At 36.2% G+C, this 23,053-nt stretch overlaps 1 long non-coding RNA gene across 2 annotated transcripts in view; it reads left to right on the top strand.

Moving 5' to 3' along the window:
* Positions 1–18,106, top strand: part of LOC136247229 (uncharacterized) — a 32,897-nt gene extending 14,791 nt beyond the window's left edge. Inside the window, exons 3-4 of one of the 2 annotated variants that reach the window (XR_010697205.1) lie at positions 16,960–17,351; positions 17,551–18,106. This is a non-coding gene — a long non-coding RNA (uncharacterized lncRNA). Of the gene's footprint in view, positions 1–16,959 lie in introns of both variants that reach the window. The other variant, XR_010697204.1, reaches the window with a different exon arrangement.
* Positions 18,107–23,053: the final 4,947 nt, after the last annotated feature.

The following is a 23,053-nucleotide window of genomic DNA, read 5'->3' as shown; positions in this document are numbered from 1 at the left end:
TTCACAAGTAAAGATCTTAGTTTAGTTCTAGTTGAGTTGAGCTTTCCCAGATGCAAGCAGTCCCTAATAGAATGTTCAGTGATGTCACTATTCACTTTCTTCATCATGTGAACACAAGAATAAAAAGGGTTTTCCAATTACATATACCAGGCAACCCATAACTTAAGTTTGAAATAAGATACCAGTTTGAAATCTGGTCGCATTGTACCTCTAACATACTGTTATTGCTTGGTGTAATTTCAAGGTGATAAGTCAAACCCATGAGGAGCTATGATCAGTCAAACTTGGATATTTGGAAAGGCTATAAGACAGATCCATGGGCAGTCACATAATATTAGTCAAAATGTTTCTGTATTAATTTTGTATTACAGAATACACTACAGTAAATGTAAAAAAACTCTCAAGAGAGAATTCAAAAATTGCAAGTGAATCATCAAAATTTTGCAAATAATAACAACTTGAGATTTTAAATTTTATACTGTCCATATAGAAAACATTTTAAAATGAAATTGTATTTGCAGTGTAATTGGATGACAGCACATAATTAATAGTTGAAAATAGATTTTTATACTGTGCCACTACAACATTTTAGTAGTTTGTATGGTGGGGATTTTATATCATCCATGCAAAGAGACAGCTGTTTCTAGATCTCTTGAGACCACATTTTTCTGCAATCCTAAGGATAATCATTACTATAGTGCAAAAGATGCAATGTGTATGTATATCACTGCAGAAATTTTTAATTACTAGAAAAGTGATTAACAGTAGTAGTAGTTGTTGATCATGACATAACAATACTAGAATTTTATAAAATTGCATTTAATGATGTTTTCCATATACAGAAAAAAAGCTAAGCATGATTTCACAATTAATACTGCCTGGAGCATAAACAGATCAAAGACCATTTAATTGAGTCTCCAGTTCCTGTTAGGTTAGGATAATCCAAAGGCTGCAGCACATGTTGCTGTCAGACCTTCAGTGCTGGTCATGGACACTGTAAAGTACTAATAAGAATAAGTAAGAATTGTTGAATATATAGTGGTTTCAGTGTAACAGTGTATTGTCTAACTGTTTAGAAGGGTTCTAACCACTTTCATTGTTGCATATAATATTATAGTCATTTGTTTATTATGGATACTAATTACTACACATACAGGGTGTATGTATAGATACTAAGAAATAGACAGTTTACTTAGATAGAGAATGTAAAGTGGTATACATGTATGTAGATCGGTAGATACACAAAATGTATAAAAACTTAAACATATAGTGCATACGTAGCTACATAGCTAACATACACATAAGTAATAGTTGTACTGTTTAGTAGGATTCTCTCCTAGAGTCACATGCACCGCTAAAAAAATCATGTCTAAAAACCATCATGGAAATATCATATGTGGTGAAAATCATCTTTACAGAATGGTCTTACTCCATTCAGCATCAATTTCAGCAAGAAAACACTTACAGGCATCCAGCGATATAGAATTTTTTTTTAATTGCCATAACTCAAATTTTTGTTTGTCAGCCTACCTGACCACAGTCGCAAGGCTAGAGGCTAAACGAATTAGCATGTGGCCACCATTTTACACCACAACAGCAAACTCACTTGTTTGATGTGCCTTTTGTAGTTCCAACAAATCTTTGCCTTCTGCACTTTGCCATTTCTTTTATCTTCAATTAAATGATCCTCTTCTTCTTCATGCCAGAAACCCAAGAGGTGATGGTAGCCATGACCTAACTACTTGGCATTGTAGCAATATGGGAAACTCCTACTTTAGCATTGTAATGTGAGATTTCCTTCATAGTCTCTTGCTGGAACCCTATTTCATATTTAAATAAAAAGTTTTTTTATTGCTATTATATTTATGCATGTAATTTCAAATCATCCAAACTTTATGATAAACTAAAACTGTATACATGTATATGCCTAATAAGTCAGATCTATAATTTAGCCTGGTACTATAGTGATATAGTGGTATTTTTGCTACATCCCTAGACACAGCTACAATTATCATAGATGGTTTCTATTTTGTAATCACTTGTTTATAGATTATGTTTTGTAGAATATATCTACTCAAAACCACCCAAAAATATATGGTGTGGCCTTCAAAAGCCTGGGTAACGAAAGCCAAAGGAGGCACCCATGAAATGGCTCTGTAAGAATGTCATTGATTTAGTCAGGTTCACTATGTCAAAAAAAGACTTTCGTTCAAAGTTTATGGGGATTAGCAAACCTATACATTTTTGGAATGCTTGGAGCATGGAGAATCTGAGAAATCAATGTTTACATTTGCACAGATGCCAGCATGATAGTCAATTTTAGCTTGAAAATGGCAGCCCACAAAATGCAAAATTTCAATGTCAGCATGTTTTTGACAGAGAATTGTGACAAGCATTAACCCTACTGTTTTCATACTACATGGAATGCATTAGTAGCCTTTTAAACTGCTAAGAAACTCAAAAGTAGTCCATTTAGCAAATAACATACATGTATATGTAACCTTAATGTTGTGATAATACGAGTCTTACATTCTCAATATTAATAATTCGTTTTAATTTGTTGCATGCAATAGCTATGTGCATATATATATATATATTATATTAAAACTACAGTTACACTAATTCAAAAACATGAACAGATTATCCCTAATAATCATCATCACTGTCACTGTTATTATTTTCAAAGACGTAATCTTCATCACTTGTACATTCTCCATCTGTATCACACAAACACAGTTCTGTGCAAGGTAAGTTGTTGCATCGGCATGAACACTTTAGCGTAGAGCAGTTAGTTTTACACTGGCATCTAACCAACTCAATAATGGCTTGTGGTGCAGGAAGAACCCGTGTGGTGACTGGCAGCAACCGACCATCTGTGTCCTTATAGTAACCAAATTGTAGCGGTTCAAAAGGCTGCTGATGCATGACAGTGGCTTGGTACCATACTCGACTTTGTAAACGTACACGCTTTATATGCTCTTCTAGTGCACCAACAGTAGGTAGCAACTTGTTACTTTCTGCAAGTTGTTTGCAGAACATATGCCATCTTAAATCAGGTATACTGGTAATCCAAACACCCTTTGGACAGTAATTCAGGCAAACAAACTTCTCTAGTTCTTTTGTCGCTTCTTGTGTAAGCTCACCTGCAATTGGTAGTTTCATCAAAGCTCTGGGTAAGTCTACATCAACTTTCAGGTACTGCTGAAACCATTTCATTTTGCTTATTCCTGAGAATTTTCCAACATTGTCAGTTCCAGCGAATGCATGGAACATAGGTAAAGCTTGAGCCTTTTCCTTGCCTAAAGCTCTCCATATTGGTTGAATATCTATGATACCTGATACCATTGAAATTGATGACCTTTTACAGAGTTTATCGTAATTCCCTATAGCCAGAACCAAAACATCTGTATCTGGAGTGAAAAACACAAGTTCTGCATTTGGACACCGCTGTGATGCTTTTGCTGTCAGACAGATCATGATTGTGCCAGTCTCTTCATGATTATTGTTTTCAAAATTTAGGTTTCTATTGCTTCTCGTTTAACCTGATGCTGACGTGATGAATAGCTGTGGTGAATTTGCTTTACTATTGAGTACTGCTTGTGCAAGGTATACTGTCAAATCAGCTTTTGTTTTTACATGTGATAAAAACCGTGTCAGGGGAATATGTTTGATGTTTGTGTCATCTTCTATCTTGTACTGTACAGGAGTTTTTCCTTGTTGGCGTCTCTCTCTAGTTTTCTCTTTCAAAGAGTCACGTTTGTACGTATCAAAGACCAGTATAACTTCATCAAATCCTGCTGTCAAACCTGTGAGCCTGTCATTGAAGTTCTCAGCTAGATCTTTTACTGTGCCAAATGTCCCTTTTTTATTTTGTGTCATCTTCTGGACAAGAACCATTCCATGGACAATTGCAATCTTTGTAATTAAAGATGTAGATAAACAATCATTCCGCTCACTGGAGGCAAACTCTCATTGGTATTAACTGTGCTTGCTAATTTTTCAAGGATATGTATCAATTTCGACTTGTCAGTGCATGCCAACATTGACCCATCTGGTGCAAAAAGTACTCTTGGAGTCAGGGTAAATTCATAGTTGCCAACTGCATCCTTTTGATCAATGTCCCTGTTGGATCTAGTCAAAACCATTAGACGGCCACACAAATTTTTGGTCTCTTTCATATCAACCATCTGATCACGGATCTTTACACTTAGCTTCTTGCTCCCAGACATATACATCTTGTTGTTCTGCTTTTTAACTGGTGCCCAAAGACTAGTGTCCCCATTGATACATTCCGCAACATAATTTTCATACAGATTCTGGTCAATTTCATCAGCATTTAAGATCTGTGGAACATATTCTTGTGGCACATATGTATTTGTAATACAATTGTATATCTGGCTGCCTTCAGCAGCAAATGGATTACCATGGCTCAGTATTGCAGCTTTGATTTTGTTGACAGCTTGATGTTCTTGTCGGATAACAGAAGGTTGTACATCGTGATGCCCTTCTGGCTTGTTCAGTTGGAGCTCAAATTGCCCTTTAAATTCATTTGATAAATGTGACATTTCTGGAGAAGCCAAAAAGAACTGTTGCCTGGCATTTGAATTATTTGAGATTCCTACTAAGCCAGAATGTACCTTTAGCATCCTATTAAGGTGTTCACAGGCGTGGTCAGCACCTATTGAGACAAATGGTATCTCACTCTTGGTAACAGATATATTTCCATTTTCAAGTTCTTTCCATGTAGCTGGGTGGTTGGTCTTTAATTCATGCATGTCAGCAATATATCTTGGCCAGAGCCGTTTGTATTTTATTCAATCAAAAGCAAAGAAAAGTTTGCTCAGTGCTTCTCCAGCTTCCAGATGGAGAGCAATATCAGCATTTCTGGATGTTTCAACAAAAAGCAAGATTGTTTCAACCCGGTGGAGGCAATTCATCAATGACTTAAACATAACATTGGATGGCTTCAGTTCCTCCCACATTTGTAACTGCTGCATTACCTTTTCTCTGCATAGGACTTGAAGCAGACTGGTGTTGACAATCCTGATACACTGTGGACCATCACTTGCACCAGAGGCCATGTTGATGCATGCATCCTGTAGTTATTTTGATTGACTCAAGCAAACTTCCTTCAGGTGTGGCATCTCTGTGAAGAACTGTTCTAAGACAAGTTCATACAAAGCCATTTATGTATGGATATGTGCACGGAGTGTTCTCTTGTAATGGCTGCACTTGAGGATCTGCCTTGTTGTAGAGGGTCCATAAACATCTGCTTCAATCCAAGCGTCATCAATGCCTGAATTTTCAATTGAGGTTCCTAGAGCCCTCAGAGAAGCCATCACAGTATGCAGTTCTCCAAGTCTCAGAAAAATTTCATTTTTCAAGTTAGGTCTTCCATCCAGTAGCTGTATTGACTTTTCATACAGTGCCATGTCAAAGGTTATGACAGGTGGATGGTCTTCACCAACTACAAACCTCTTCAACTGAGATGCTTGCAACATCACGGTCATTAATGTAGGCCACTCATGTGCAACCTCTGGAAGTAGAGGCAAAGCACCAACTTGAGTAAGCAATTTAGCAGGTGATATCAATGATTTGTAGCCTGCCCAGCCTGGGATCTTTAATGGTGATTCACTATCTGCTGATTGCGATGAAAGAGCACATGCAATCATCCACCCTAGAGTGTTCAACTGATACAATTCAGCAACACCTGCGTAATTCACCTTAAACTCATGTTCCCTCTTATATGGACCAGGTTTTGGTTTACCACATGGTTCAATGGGTACATGATAAGGTAGAATTGATAGGTTTTGGGCTTCACATATTTTCAGATTTGGTGCTATCTGTTCTCCTGATACACTGCTGTGATTGTACCATGTGTTGTTCTCTTGCCATCTGCAGTGTCCTCAGCAAAATCAATGTTGTCAACAGCAAAGAAAACAAAACTGCCCTTCTTGAGAAAGGGTGGCACATAAAGCCCATCAAATATTTTGGTGTTTTCCACAACAGCATTGGCAATTGCTGTTTCTAGGAGCAATGTACGATTGTATGATATGCAGTAGTTTTGTGTGTGGAGGAGATTCATCAGCATCTTATTCCTGGTGCCATGATGAACAGTGAGTGCCAATCCAAGGACCTGTGGATTTTCTCGTGAATGTGGTATCCGGAATGTATCAGAGGACTTCTTTTGCTTGTGCTGTATTTGTCTCCTGGTTTTGAAAGCATACATTATATTCTGACAAACGGTCAAAGTAGACCTATCTACTGTCCTATTCTTTACTTCTGTCTGTAGCTGCTCCTCAGATCCTACCAAAATCCACCGTATCAGGCTGTAGAGTTCAGAAGGAACATCTTCCTTTGTGCTGGATACTTTCATTACCTTATTTTCCTCTTTCCCCTCAGCATATTTGATAATACCATCACGTACTATTTTTACTGTGTCGTATATCATCCTTGTCTTCTCTACTTCATTTGTGTCATTTTTCATTAAAGAAGAGCGCACCATGTCTTCTTCGCATGCTGCAGGGCAGTAAAGAAAAGAAGGTTTTCTTTTATCTTTCTGTCTCACTGATGTCACAGTTGGCAATTCTGAAAGAATTTTATCCTTCAGCCATTGCCTTGTTAGAGTGGGAGTGTGTTTTTGTGCCTCTTCTTCTCCACCAAGCATTGATATGTAAGTTGTCTCAATAACATCCATGGGGAGATGAGCTTTGCTTTTGGTATGAACATCTACAAGGTTGATCAATTCAATCAAGCACGGTATCTGCATTGGCAGGGGATTCTGTGGATATTTCTCTTGACTGCAAGCATCGTTCCTTAGTACGTGGAATACATATTTTCTCCAGCATACCTTGTGGTATCGGACATCAATTGCATGAGCATCTCCAGGTGATATTGCATTGCTTAGACGTGTCATCAATACTTGATTCTGTGAGATTTCAACAGCTCTCTGGAGCTCCTCCCCAGAATTTTCAGTTCGCACTGTAAACAAATCTTGGCCATCATTCATTTGACAAAAAAAGCAGTGCAATTTTTTCAATGGTTGTGTTGCAGATCTGGTGAAGGGTGTTGAACTGCTAGGGGTTGTAATTGCTGTTTCAATTTCATCCATTTTAGATCGTGTTCTTTTATGCCCACATCGTTTTGCAGCATATATTCCAGTAGAAATAGAGTGTTGTAAACGATCCCTTGCTCATTGTATTTGTGGCATCAGAGTAACAGTTACGATGCCACACGGGTTTGTTTCCAATGAACGTTCACTGCTCATTTCTTCCAGGTATCCTTGGATGTCAACATATACTCCATCCTGCAAGCTGGCCCTTTCTTTGACTGCATCTAGTAGTTTCTGATATGATTCAGTTTTAGGATGTTTAACCAATACTCTTTTGTTGGGAGTGGACCCCTGACAAATAATGCACAATTTCCAGTCAATTTCTTTACGTGAAGTTACAAAACATGGAGAGCTTGTTCCCAATTCACTACTCATGGTGTACTAGGAACTAAATAAACAACAACACTAGGCTTAACACATGTTATGGAGCTTATAGTTAATGTATAAAGCAAACTTACTCATGAGAGATGTCAGTTGATCAAGCTATTCTTCTCCAAACTAGGCTCTGAGGATAACTGGCACTGGTATAATGTACAATGGTATACAGAGAATGATTTGGTATTTGAAAGATATACAGAGTTTTTATTCTGACAAGATTCCTGTACACATGTCATCCTAGCCACAAATTTTGTATTCATAGTGAAACTCCAGTCAGACAAACCATTGTCCAAAATAATAACTAATACATGCATTGCAAAGATTCTTCAGTGGATAAACATCTCCCAGGAATGAAGTGATTATCACCTCAGCTCTGCCTGGGTATTATTACATCATCCCTTTGACATTGTTTATCCACTGAAGAATCCTAGTAATGCTCGTCTTACCTACTTGACTTGACTTCAAAGATTATAATCTGCTAATTATAAAGGAAATTTTCATTTTAGGTGAGAATCTGTAGTTTCCATTTATTCTTTCTATTAAATTTACCTAGTATTTCCATGTATCTGCTAAAATGTATGCTAAACATAAGCACATTAGTTATAAGTTTCATAAAAGTGACTACTGTATCATAAATATGGTCTTAAAAGTTGACCACTTTATTAGAGTAAGTGACTGCTCTATTAGAGTATCTTCATCTTTTCAGCTGTTTTTAGGTCTGCACTGTTTCAGTGGAAGGTAAACTTATACTTTGCAATGGTTACTTTTAGATTTTGTTCAATAACTCTGGAATTATTCCTTAATTCTTTTACTATCAACTATTACTAAAATTATTGCATTATAGTGGATGCTCCTCTATTCCCTTTGTAAAAAGCTTCTAATGTTTCTAATTAATTATCACCTCCAATGAATAGACATACAAAAAAGTTACCAGAAAGTTTGTTGGGTTCATTATTTGATTTTTATGTCAATTTAAAATTGAAGTATTAGAAATTTCTTACTTCATAGGCTGTCATTTTAATTTTTATAAAAGCTGACCTTGCAGAAATCTGTGCAAATGTAAACATTGATTTTCAGATTCTCCTTGATCTGAGCTTTCCAAAAATGTATAGGTTTGCTAATCCCCATAAAATTTGAACAAAAGTACATAGTGGACCTGACTAATTGTAATGTTTACTCTGCAAAATTGTGACATCATAATTGCATATGTGTTACAAGTCCTTGCACCTATATAATTATACAGACTGTTTTGAACTACATATGCATGCATGACACTTAGAATTATGGTTGTGTACCATATGTTGTTTTGATGTTTTGTAGGGTTTGTTGTGTCTGTGCTTTGTATCTTTGTTAACTGATCATGCTCTGTTTATTAATTTTTGTACATGTACTGCATAGATCTTACACCTACATGACCATAAACAGCCTTGTATATCAATATTCAGTTAGTGGACAAGCGGCTTCTGCTACAGCTGCAATAATGTTAATGCTAATAAATTTTAATAATGTGCTTATTAAATTTATTAGTATTGACATCGATGCAGCCATTTCTTGGCTACCAACTTTGCTTTCACAACCTTTTTCACCCAAGCTTTTGAAGGCCGCACCATTTTTCACAGCTTGGTTGTTTTTCACTGAATTTCACTTTTTGTACTTTATAAGGCCCTAAAACCAGCCTATAGCTATGGCTGACTTAGGGTTTTTTTGTCACATTCTTATCTATACAAGTACAATGATGATTATTGTACAGTCACAAATGTATTTGCATACTTTATTTATCTAATAGAGTGCACATTTTTTGAGGACTTCTAATAGAACACACATAGTTAGAATGTTCTAGAACAATCTAGAACTTCCATTGGTAGTCTTATATACATTTACTTAAAATGCCAAAACTCTCAGTACTACATAATGATATATATATATATATATATATATTATATTATGTGACCGAATTTTGGAAAACCGTCGATATACGCACAACACTCAATAGTACTTTTGTAATAAAACGCATTTAAAAACTATGGGTAAAAATGCAAGTTCCAGAAAAAAAATTACGCAAGTTTTTATCGTCTCGCTGGTGGGCGAATTAAGCCGCCAGTGGATAAATCCTGGGCATCATCGTGTTCGTCTGTCCATAGGGAGTACAAAAATCTTTGTTTCATCTCCACACACGAAAAGATTCAAACGTTACAGACGTTTGTTTAAGGTGCGGTTACGAAAGAATTTACCGACGATCGTTTTTCAGTGAATTTGCCTTCCTTCTCGAACAAAGAAGCATGCCTGGGGAAACAATTAAACCTTGGTGGATGCACAAATTCATGGCAAACACAATGAGCCAAGAATCAATTCCGTACGTCATTGTATCAGTAAGTTATGATGGTTTATGTAAGCACCTGTAGATTCTTTTTTCGATAGTTTCTGTACATATCAAATTATTTGCTCGTCCGGCTGTCTAGTGCTGTATTTCCAATGCTGCTTAACTTAGGAAGCTCCCTGTAGAAATCAAAGAACAAATAAAATGCATTTTGAAAATTGTGCTGATATCGACGGTTTTCTAAAATTAGGTCACATATTTAGACTCTATTTAGGCCGTTTTGGGTGGGTAATAAATCTCATATACTCCACCTTGTTTTCTAATACACTCCATGCCTTCAGGCACAATATAACATATGCTCAAAATCTAGGTTCATCCGATCGCTATGCATTGTTCACGTGCAGTGATTTAACGAGCGCGATTATTTTGTCACGTGAGGACGCATAGTTGCCATGGTGCTAGTATTATCGCAAGAAAACCAGCTGGTTTTTCCGAGCCTACAGCAGAAACATCCGTGGATGAGGTAAATATAATCTGAATGTAATGTGAAATAGAGTCTAAAGCAGTTATACGGGCACAATGTGGAGTCTATGAAATTTATAAACCCTCAGATCCTTAGTAGCGCCCTTGCTTCGCTCATGCGCTACAGACCAGGCCTTCAGGTTTATAAATTTCATAGACTCCACATTGTGCCCGTATAACTATTATATAATTACATATGGAATCAACACTTTTTTTGGCAGAAAAGTTTGCGATTATAATGTAAAATATCGAAGGCGTGCCAGAGTATTATTATGTACGTGATGTAGCTATTGTGGTTATTCATGACTTTCTAATCTATTAATTCTAACTATATAATTATGGTACGTATGTCATGCTGTACCATTTAATTCAGGTACCATATAGCCTAAATATTTTGAGGGGCAAATTTTTCGAGGTTGAGCAATGTTGCTAATTTTTTTTCGTTTTTCATGGGTTTGCCAACATTTCCAAAATGTAGTAAACTATATGGAGGGATAATATTTCAGGGATAATTTTTTTGCTGGTAACCCCCAAAACCACAAAATCAGCAAAAATTTCTCACTTGAAATATTTAGGCTATAATTATGGTTAAAATGGGTGGGAATATAACCTGACTGGACTGAATTCTGGACTTGGTGCCTAATTATGTTTTTCACCCATTGATAACATAAGCCCAATTAAGCATTCCTTATGAATCAAGCTCCACTGATACTCCCTTCCTTGAGCATCTTAAGCTTTATGTGGTGCCAACTTCAACTTGAGTGTCTACTGGTCCAAACCCTCAATAACTGTAATAGAATGCACTAAAGAATTTTTATATAATTGTAATAATTGCAGTTGTTTCTGTTATCTCTGGTCACCACTGCAATTGGCTATGGTCTACATACAGCCACAAAATTAATGCTTTCACAGTATTAATGTATAGTCAAATTGATAATAATCACATATAATATGCATGATCCCAAACTATCTATTATATTAAGCATAGGCCTGAGTCAAATATACTCTAAATTAGGCTTGTATCGATTATGCCGGCATAATTTTTGGCATAATGGGGATGAAAAGCATAAAGCATAATGCTGGCATAATGGAGTATAATCAGGAGCATAGTGAGCAAATTTCCGCCACCATAAGTATAACTTCTGCTATAACAGTCACAAAGTCAAGGGCTAACCTGTTTTGAAATGGTGAACCGATTCAGTCTTCTTACTACACATCTACACTCGACGGACACGAGTCAGCACTTTTTATTGTGGATTTGAGTTTTATAGGACACGTGCAGTCATGTGCCAACTAGTACCAAGGCATGGCAAAGCAGTTTATAGCTATATCTATAAATGTGTTTCATCATCTGATTTTGAGTAAAATGTGATATGATGATTGTGATTATTGAAAGCTCAATTGGAAGACAATAGCTACAAGAGAAGCTCTGATGATAATAAGGTTATAGTGATGAGTCAGTATAGCTATAAGTGAATGTCTGTACATTGAAATATTGAAGTATTTGCAGGTCTGCAGGGAGGCTGAGAGGTTAATATCAAACCAGAGAAATATTTCAAGATTCTCTAATAGAACAGTCAAACACTCTAATAGAACAGTCATCACATGCAACAGACAGAATGAGAACCATTAAGTGTTTACTTCAGGAGGCTAATATGTTCGTGGCATGGTGGTGCAAATGCAAGCTGCTATTATACTGAGCAGTTGCTGTCCTTTGAATACCCATTGCTAAAACTCAGAAGATCTATCATAATATCATTTTTTATTAATAAATATTTGCATACAAAACTACAAAGATATTAGACAATAAAATGTCTATATCTTCTAAGAAACTATAATTTGCCTCCAGATCCCTTGCTATGAAGTTCTTACAAACTCTGGAGCACATCCCAATTACCAATTTTTGTATGTTGAAGTTGAAGTGACACTTTTCATTCACGTTCTATCATATGAAAACTCCTCTTATTTAGGAAAAACACAAAAAAATAAAAGCATAATGCATTTCTGAAAAGCATAAAAACAAGCACAATAGGCAAATTTTTGAGTATGATAGACTTAAGCCTACTCAAAATTTTACCTAAAATGCTTTCAGGAATTTCCCAAGACCTTCACCTATTATGCTCTTCCATTATGCTCCTAATTAAACAACATTTCTTGCAATATTCTTGGAACATTTATTTTGATCAGTGAATTCTCTGTTAGAGTATTTCACTACAAAGTGACTGTTCTGTTAGAGAGTATTGATCTGAGGAGCTATATTATTATTATATATTATCTAGGACCACGTCACATACAACCAAGTACATACACCAACGAGACAGCCCCTGGTGAGGCTATTAGGTGGTGAAGGCACGATCCCCAAATCAACTCAATATGTCACAGTAGTCACAGATACAACACAATAGTGGCATCGTAACTAAAGGCCACCAGTAGCTAAGTGCCAGTACATCATTGGCATGGTAATGGTACAGTGATGTGTACACAGTATATGTAATTATGTATACAAAACATACAGGAGAGAACTATACATTATTGCAGTATTATATGCAGCAATGCATTATAGGCAACATCAACAGATAATAGTGGCGGATCTAGAAATTTTCAGAGGGCCGGGGGTTTCAGATTCCACGCTGTAATTGTGATTTCAAAGGCTAAAATACGAAGTTTTTAACCAGTACAGAGTCCTTCTACAACACACGTGGCGATTTTATCACTCACACGATGACTCGTAAATAAATTTGGGGCGTGCGCTACTTTCAGAGGGGGTTTCAGCTGAAACCATTGCAACCCCCTATATCCGCTACTGGATAAAAATTATTAGCCAATATACAGTACAGTATCAACATCACAACTAGAGCTAAATAAGGTTCATCAGTGGTGTAGCAATGGCACAGTGACGGCTGACACACTATAATTGTGCAGATGTTCTATACCATATGCGTATTTTGTACCATACGCGTATGGTACATACCATATGCGTATATACGCGTACGGTACAACCATACGCGTATGGTACGGAAAATCGTACCGTCTGAGTATTAGTGTTGTTTTAGTTCTAAGGAACTAGAACTAAATCTAGTTTTAGTACAGCAATTTAATTCTAGTTCTAGTACACTAGAACTAAACTAAAATTGTGGTCTATTTTAGTTCTAAAACTAAAACTAAACTAAAATGCATTCAAATTTTGGTTCAAAAACTAGAACTAAACCAAAACGTTTAAAACTTTTAGGACAAGAACTAGAACTAACTAAAAGTTTTCTCAAGCAATCCTACGTACATAAAAGGGTATTGTACACTATAACCACTTAACACTTTTCTTTGAAGATGGTGATGCCTGCAAATGCTACCATAAAACATTGTTATTCAGCATTAATTCTGCTGATTTAGGTTATTTAAGCACAATTCTATTAGAGCTTTTATTCATATGTGCACAATGGCAAGTGGAAGTTGTGCTGAAGGTGGAAGGCCTTAGTCAAGTGGAGTGTGGAACTACTTCAGGTACGGTAAGATCAAGGACAAAAGTGTGTGTACTGTGAAAAGTACTGATGGTTTGATTTGTGGTATATAAAGAATTTAAAGGACAATATTCTATAAACTTGAAGAAGCATTTGAAGACATGTCATACTGATGCTTATAAATATTTTGAAGCAGCTGAAATTGAAAAGACAAAGGAAAAGAAAGGAGAGGTTCTTCTAGCCAGTTGAAACAGTCCTCCTTGCCAATACATAGTTTAGGATCTAAATTGTGCAACCCTAACAGCAATAAACATAAGGCTATTATACATTTCATCTTGCAACCTTTATAGGTGCTAACAATGTACCACTGAATTTAGTAGATAACAGTGATTTTGTGCATTAATTGAAGAATTGGATTCTCGGTACAGTTTGCCTCATCAATATTAAATCTATCAAAACACCAAATCTAAAGTTTCTGGAAGTCTAGGGCATGCTACCAAGGTTAGTATATGTGAAGATATCTAACACTAAAACTAACACTAACTAAAATTACAGAAATATGGGGTACCAGAACTAATACTAACTAAAATTATGGTAGAATTGAGATACTAGAACTAATACTAACTAAAACTATGGTGGAATTGGGGTATTAGAACTAAAACTAACTAAAACTGTAGGGGACTATGGGCACTAGAACTAGAACTAAACTAAAATGAATTTGCTGTACTAAAACAATACTACTGAGTATAGCTAACCTGGTATGCGTATAATATTAAGCAGAAGGTTTTTGCACTGCCGTACCTATTGACTACGCCTGATGACACTCTGCTTTCATTTCTGTTCGGGGAAGAGGGAGGGGGGAGGAGCTAGTCTTTCTGTTCAGTGAAGATCGAGATACTCAATAGAGCAATCATGTATTTTATTATTATTATATAATTGCAAGACCTCGCACAGCGAGTATAAATGCAATATATACAAATCAAAATATATAGCTACAGCTAACTAATTACGATTTTATAGTTCATTTATAAGAAGGTTGTTAAACACGGTGATAGATGAAGCTTCAAAAGTCTCTGGTTGCAAGTTGTTCCATATAGCAGTGGAAGGAAAGAAGCTGAATTTATATGTGTCAATTCTAGTGAATGGCAGGGTAAGTTGATCTGATTATAGCTATTCTATTCTCTAGAGCTAAGATCAATTTAGCTTTACTGTGATTAAGATATAATTTACTTTACTGCATGATGCAAACCTATTTAAAATAAAGCATTCCTTAAAATAAAAGAATAACATGATATCTCGCATGACTATATGTATATATATAAGTGATGAAACTGACATATTGATTTAGGACAATATATGATAAAAACAATCATTAATTCATCACACTGTTGGCAGATCCAGTCTTGAATTGTGTTAAGTCCTGCTGATCTGGTAGGATCTGATGGAATTCTACATTGTCAAAACTAATAAAGGTCAATCAGCTGGGTTGGAAGCTTTATGAAAAACATAATAACACCTAGCTACATATAGTATAAGTCTGAAAAGTATAAATCAAAGGAAGGGGATTAAATATAATATGTCTTGATTTATACATAGTTGTTGTTGTATAATCTATAACAACGTATCTCGTTGTCTGTTTAACATTTCATTTCATCAACTGAAGTATCTGACAGTTCCACAAAATACATGCAATAGAGCCATCACCCATATAATTATGATGGTTTATGTAAGCACCTGTAGATTATCTTCTTGATGTCTTCTGACTTTTTTACATATTGATTTATTGCCTCGTCCGCCTTATTTGTCATGGATTTCCATCTTGCATTTTTATAATAAATGACTTCATTTATCCACAGTGTAATTGATTTGAAAGTACACAAGCTGGTATACTGTATGCGTTATTTAGAATGTTGAGTTAAAATGACCAGATTTGTGAAAAAGTACCTTTTCCACACATTTTACATACCAGCAAACAAAATTATGTAACACTTGACTCTTTACACTGATAAACTTGCTCTTAGTATCAAAATGCAGATTGATACTAGTAGCTACTGTACATGCACTCATGGATAGTTGCATGCAGGCAATTATAAGGTATATGTTCAAAAACTTATGAAACCCTGAATTTCAAAATATGCATGGGTCAAATTTGGTCTGTGAAAAAGGTACCTTTTTGCAAATCCAGTCACAAATTATCTAGCTGTTGCATAGCAACTGCACACACTGACAACGTATGGTAAATTTTAATTTTTGTTTCTTCTTCCACACAGTACATTGTGGCTGCAATTGCTACACATATATTGCTTCTTATTGGATTCATGATCCATTGTTGATACAATGAAAATTCAAAAACTAGGCCATTATTACAAATGCTACTCCTCCTTCATATCTATAATAGAGTTAATGATGTAATGTAATGATGTGACATGATGTAATATAATGTAATTTATGCATACCTGTAACATTAATATTGTGTACTGTAGTTGTACTAGTTAGTTGTTATTGTGTACTTTCAGTTATTGATTAATAATATTATATACAATAGTCTGTTTTGCCTATAAATGGTCTGCCTACACTTCCCTACAATTAGAACAATATCCACACATAATATTTATGTGTTTACAAATACTCCTGAAGATAGTCAAAGATTAGTACAATAATTAAAAGCTATATAGAGCGATATTACCCAAAACTCTACTAGGGGTTTTTCTATACTTGTATATATGAACTTTGTAAATATGTGTTTGGGTTTAAAGGTGCCCAATTATCCCTTCAACATAAAACAAGAGCAGTATGCTCCTTGTCTTACACAGAAACTGAAATTTGAAGTTTGATCTTCTAAAGCATTATTTAGGACAAAAGACATTGATTTCTTTTAGGCTGTAGAATTGTGCCAGCATATTGATATTCACGATTTTTCAATGAATATAACTGGAATGCATAGCGATATAAATGCTAAGCCAGTAGAGGTAGCATTGTAGCTAAATATAAACATAAGATTTTGATATAATTATCCATATACTGCATTCTGATTGGTTACAACATAGCAACCATATTAAATAAATTGCATCCATTGTCAAACGGAGCCAATTTTTCAGGCATATATATATTATTTCAATAAATATTTTATTCTATTGTTGCTACATATAATCTATTGTTTACCTTTAATTTGTTAGTACACTAGGTTCCACTTAAAAATGGATATTTATGCCTGGTGACACTAAAGGTGTGACAATTTTAATCAGATGAGCTCGAGAAGTACAATGTATAATGATTGCTCAAACAGAGGAAGACCTGGACAATGCTGATACAATAACATTGAGGGAGGTAGCAAAGAGATATAACTGTAGAGAAAGTAATGTTTTTAGTTTGCAAATTAATGTAAATCTGCATGGCTGTAGCTTATAGCAATATTAGACATGCTATACTCTAAGACTGATGTGCATAGTAATTAATTGTGCAATAATTTTTTTTAAACTGTAGTTCGCTGAATCTTTGCTATTGAATGAGGCAAGTGCATTGCCTGCTGAGATGAAGTAGGAAAACATAACATGGCAGAGATTTTATGGTGAGTTTATATATGAGTTCTAATGTATAGTTCAGTAATGAATGTATATTAAGTAGCATTGTTTTATTATTGTTAAGTGCGTTGTATAGCTACTCGCTACTTACTGTCATGCTTGTGGATGGGAAGACAATGTGTTTAGCTACTCTTATCTGAATGTACTCTTTAAAGTTAACAACATCCACATTAATTTGTGCTGTAGGTCCAGTGTGATGAATATACTATTTGTGACTGGATTTGCGAAAAGGTACCTTTTTCACACACAAAATGTGACCCATTTGTTGGACTTTAAAGCTTCATAACTTTTTGATCATGGCATATAATTGCTTGAAATTTTCAATGAATGTAGCTACAGTATTTGGCTACATTTTGATACTAAAAGCAAGATAATCGGTATAAGGAGTCAAATGTTACATCATTTTGTTTGCTGGTATGTCAAATGTGTGGAAAAGGTACCTTTTCGCAAATCCGGTCACATTTACAGTATGTATAAACAAGAAAAGTACGTAAACAAGAAATTGGATCTTCAAAAGAAGAAGAGTGTACATAGTATATAAAAATGCAAATACAGTGAGGAGCCATGTTGCACAACTGATGACACTTACGAAGTTCATTTTTCCAGTTATTAGCTTTGCACAAGCAGTATATGCATATATGTATAATTTAGTTAGAACTTACTAGCTACCATGCATGTTGTAATTGCTCTCCTTGCTTATTTACCCAATTCTGTTGTAAATTATCAGTTATCCACACTTATGATTGAGTATAAATATACCATCTGCATGCTTCTGATAGCTACTGTATAAAGTAGCATACATGCACAGTGCCATTTATGTAAAGTTCGGCAGAGAAAATGAGATCATGTACATAAGATTTAGGTACATTAGTATAGGACTATAGTGGGAAATGCATGGGCATGCATGGCAAGGATAAAATGCATGTGCATGTGTGCTGATGAATAAATTTATAGTTACAGCCAGTAGTAAGCAGATTATTGTGTTGTGTTCTAAGTTTGCTCAGCTAGAAATGCTTGTAAAGACAGCCCATCGTAGCTAGGTGATGGCAAGGCTGAGAAAAGGCATAATACGCATATGGTACGTACCATACGCGTATGTCTATACCGTACGCGTATGGTACGGAAAATCGTACCGTACGCGTATGGTATGTACCATACGCGTATGGTGGTACATACCATACGCGTACGGTACAAAATACGCATATGGTATAGAACACAGACACAACTTGCAGGAGATAGCTACACAATACTGTAGGAGTATGCAAGCCAGATGAACCAGATAAAGGAAGACAGCCAAGCCCTAAGCTAGTAGCTAAGCCAGGTGAAAGCAAAAAAGGTTAAGCATGTATTGAATTGCCTGACACCAACACAAAGGAAGTTCGCCATGCCAGCTGCACAAGCCAAAATTGTTTACTTGTATTTTATATGTAACTGTATTGTAAAGAGCGTGGCATGTATTTTAATGTTTTCTTGTATTGTTAATTAATAACATATTTTATGTGACTGGCAGCTGGCATGGAGACTTGAGACGTTACAAACACAAAAACTTACTTGTAATCTTCTTGTTTACGTGTAAAGTGGCCTCTGGCTCCAGGGGTGTAGCCAGGATTTTTTGAAGGGGGGTTCCAGACCAATATTGAGTTACCAGAAGCAGGGATCTGGGGGCGCAGCTCCCAGCCGCTGAGAGACTTTCAATATTTTAATGAATCAAAACTCAGCAAATTGCTATATTTTACGCAAAAGTACATGCATATAAGTGCCCCGCGATGAAGGTAGTACTATATAAAGCCACCTAGTGGAAACAGACAGCATAACACATAGAGACACATACTAGTAATCTGTAAGTGATAGTTATCTCACTGTGGTATAAGAGCCATGAATCCACTGATACAAATGGAATGACTTACAATCAAAACAATATAACTATACAAATATGCATAGCATGAATTCATATTGCATAACACAAGTGAAACTACTGGAGCTCTATATCCTTAAACACTGCACACCAAAGCTATAGCAGTATAAGGTCATGCTAAGTTTTGCATTTAATGTTAGAATGTCTGAAAAACTTCATATGGACATGGATATATTTACATGCATGTTCTATTAGAGTATACCTGACTGCTCTATTAGAATATAAACCTGACTGCTCTATTAGAGTATATACCTGACTGCTCTATTAGAGTATATCGATCTTTTTAACAAGTTTTGAAGAAGCCTAAGGCTCATGTTACATCTGTAAATCCTTCCTTGAGAGATGAATGCAAGCTTTCTCAATTGTTGTGCTGTGCCATTATACTATATTACTCACTCATTTTGTCCTGCCACACTAAATGGTGTGTTAGGATCCTGCTTGCAGAAGCCAAAATTTTACAGGGGGGGTTCCTGAACCCCCCGGAACCCCCCTCCCTACGCCCCTGGGCTCTCATGCAGTCACTCCACGGACGTTCGCCAATCTTATCCTTCGCGAAATCTATAATTAAGCAAGAGTGTGGTACTGGGCGTTATATAGAATTACACGTATGGTCAAGTCATCAGCACGAACGGGCGCAACGATTATACGTTTGTGCCTTTGTTCAAAGGCGAATCGATCCCCGGTTAGTTTATGTCTCTAGTAGAGTTTCCAATGTAAAAATTCGACTTCTTCAAAATAATTTGCTAACTGCTGCTACATGTTGGACTAACTCTCACTTGAATACAGCTGCGGTGGCAATAAATTCCATTGCCTTCTTAGGGTAGAAAATCGATCGAAATATCTGCAAATCCGACATTATTATTATTATTATTATTATTAATGAACAAAAATTGCTTAGCAGTACAAGACTGTCAAGCTAGGCCGCAGGCCTGTGAGAGTGCCCATATCTTGTTGTTCTCCATAAATCATCAAATTTCTTCTTAAACAATGCCACGGTTGGTGCAGAAATAACATCTGCTGGAAGAGAATTCCACAAATTAACTACTCTGTTGGTGAAAAAATTATGCCTCACTAGCAGCCGAGATCGCCGGAAATTTAAAGAGTTTACGGTGGTGACCTCTGGTGGTATCCGTATTACTCAAAGTGAAAAATGAGGTAGGGTTGATGTCATAGTAACCATTGTAACCATTCAATATCTTGTAGGTCTCAATTAGATCTCCCCTTTGACGTCTACAATACAGTGAATATAAACCAAGTCTCTCTAGACGAGTTTCGTATGGTAAATCAAATAAACTAGGTAATAACTTGGTGGCACGTCTCTGTACTTTCTCTAGGAGATCAATATCTTTCGCCAAGTAAGGGCTCCAGACCTGGATGCAATACTCCAAGTGAGGTCTGACATACATTTTGTACAAAAAAGTCAACAAGTCAACAGAAAAAAGTTTGAAGGACCTTCTTAGCAAACCAAGAACTTGCATAGCTTTTGCTGCAGCCTTACGACACTGTAGAGATGGTTTCAAGTCTTCAGTGCACCAAATACCAAGATCTTTTTCTTCTTGCACTTCTGTGATTTCAAAGCTGTAACTCTCAGAAGCCTTGATCCTTTATCACAATACTGGAGTTAAACCTTCCTCTGTGAGTAAACCTTCACCTAAAAGCATTGGTAGTGCGATTGGTGGGGTAGGTTTCCTGTCGCTGCATCGTTTGAGCACGATTTTGGGCTCCAAAAACGGGTTTTCGTCTACGGACACCAAACGATTGATAGTCCAAACTTCCTCATACCACAGTAGTAATCATCCATCGACAAAGAAGTCACATACGAAGTTTGGTTAAGCTGTGACATCTCTAACCATCTGGGTGAGCGTGATATAGGGATAAACTACATTTCTAAATCTCTTGACTCTGGCTTTCAAATTGATATCATTTTTCTAGATCTATCTAAGGCATTTGATAAAGTCCCCCATCACCGTTTATGTAACAAATTATCCTACTATGGTATTAGAGGGGAACTATTAACATGGCTACAAAACTTCCTCATCGGTAGGCATCAACAAGTAACTCTTGACGGTTCAACCAGTGAGTCACATGCAGTTAACTCGGGTGTCCCCCAAGGAACAATCTTAGTCCCTCTATTATTTTTATGTTATATTAATGACCTCCCATTATCAATCAATGCCAACATTGGTCTGTATGCTGACGATACCATACTTTATACTGTTATTCACTCTACATCCGACTGTTTATCACTTCAAAATGATCTCAACTCCTTATCACAATGGGGCACTAGATCTGGTATGTTTTTTAATCCTGATAAAAGTGTATTCATGAGAATCACTCGTAAACACAATCCGATCACGTACAACTACACCATTAATGACATCTCTATCCAAGAAGTTTCATCTACTAAATATTTAGGAGTAGAGGTGTACCGATAATCGGATCGGCTATAATATCGGCCACCAATATGGTAATTTTTACCAATATCGGTATCGGTACAGAACAGCAGGAGGACCGATATCGCTACCGATATTTATACACTAGCAATAGTTTGTACATAAACGGATTGTGCATTTGTTTTCTACATTATTGATGTGGCTCTTTAGTGCCAGTGGCTTATTATTCACTCTGAAACAAGCGCTACGCTACGAGAAGCCATATGAATACACGCGATTCTACTGTCTGTTGCTGGAAAGCTTATCACAGTATTTATAAATGAAGCAGTTATAGAGTACCTTGTAATAAAAATAAGGGTCACAGGATAACCAAGGAAACTTGCTGTACCAGCTTTCTCACAAACCATTAGAATGCAGAGTAATGCAGAAATATCCGTATAAGGCTTCATGGGAGTATACATAAAAATGTTTGTGGGTGCCTAATTGTCTGGATTGCACAATAGAAACCCAAGCTGTATACCACCACAAGCAGAGTATAGCAATGAATACATGCACATGTTGTTGTAGGGTAGGTAAATGTACACTTTTAACTATAATGCAAATATCGGATCAATTATCGGTTATCGGCTTCTTTTGGTGACATCAATATCGGATATCGGTACATGCAAAAAAACCACATCGGTACACCTCTATTTAGGAGTTACAATCACCAATGACTTGTCTTGGTCCACACACATTACTAACATCATATCCAAAGCTCTATCAGTCAAAGCATTCCTACAGAGAAATCTTAAGTCCTGCCCAACTCAAATCAAATTGAAATGTTATAATGCCATGATAAGACCAATCTTAGAATACGCCAATCCTGTCTGGTCCCCTCACATCAGAAGAGACATTGATAAGCTTGAACGAGTACAGAGGCAATCTGCCAGATTCATTATGGCTGACTTCTCGCGTTTCAGCAGCGTAACTAATATGCTCATTGACCTTAACATTCCCAGCTTAGAACACCGCAGACAAGTATCTAGTATCACCCTCCTCTACAAAATTGTTCATAATCTCATTGATATATCTCCAGTTGATTTAATCCCTGTCACTTCTAACACCAGAGGACATGATCAAAGATTTCATCATAACTATGCAAGGACCAATCAGTGCAGTAATTCATTTTTCCCTAGATCAATTAGACTGTCGAATTCACTCCCACCTGACCTAATCCAACAACAATCATTACAAATTTTTAAGTACCAACTGAAATTATTATTACTTTACCCTACCAATCAGTAATCCCATAGTCAATCATATTGTAAAACATTTTGTATGCATGTTTCATATGTGCGTTAATCCTCAAACTGAGGCTGTACATTTTTGGAAAATAAAA

This window comes from Dysidea avara, chromosome 2, assembly GCF_963678975.1.
Source record: "Dysidea avara chromosome 2, odDysAvar1.4, whole genome shotgun sequence".
NCBI lineage: Eukaryota > Metazoa > Porifera > Demospongiae > Dictyoceratida > Dysideidae > Dysidea > Dysidea avara.
The sequence above is the reverse complement of the archived record's forward strand: the minus strand, read 5'-3'. Positions and strand labels throughout refer to the sequence as shown.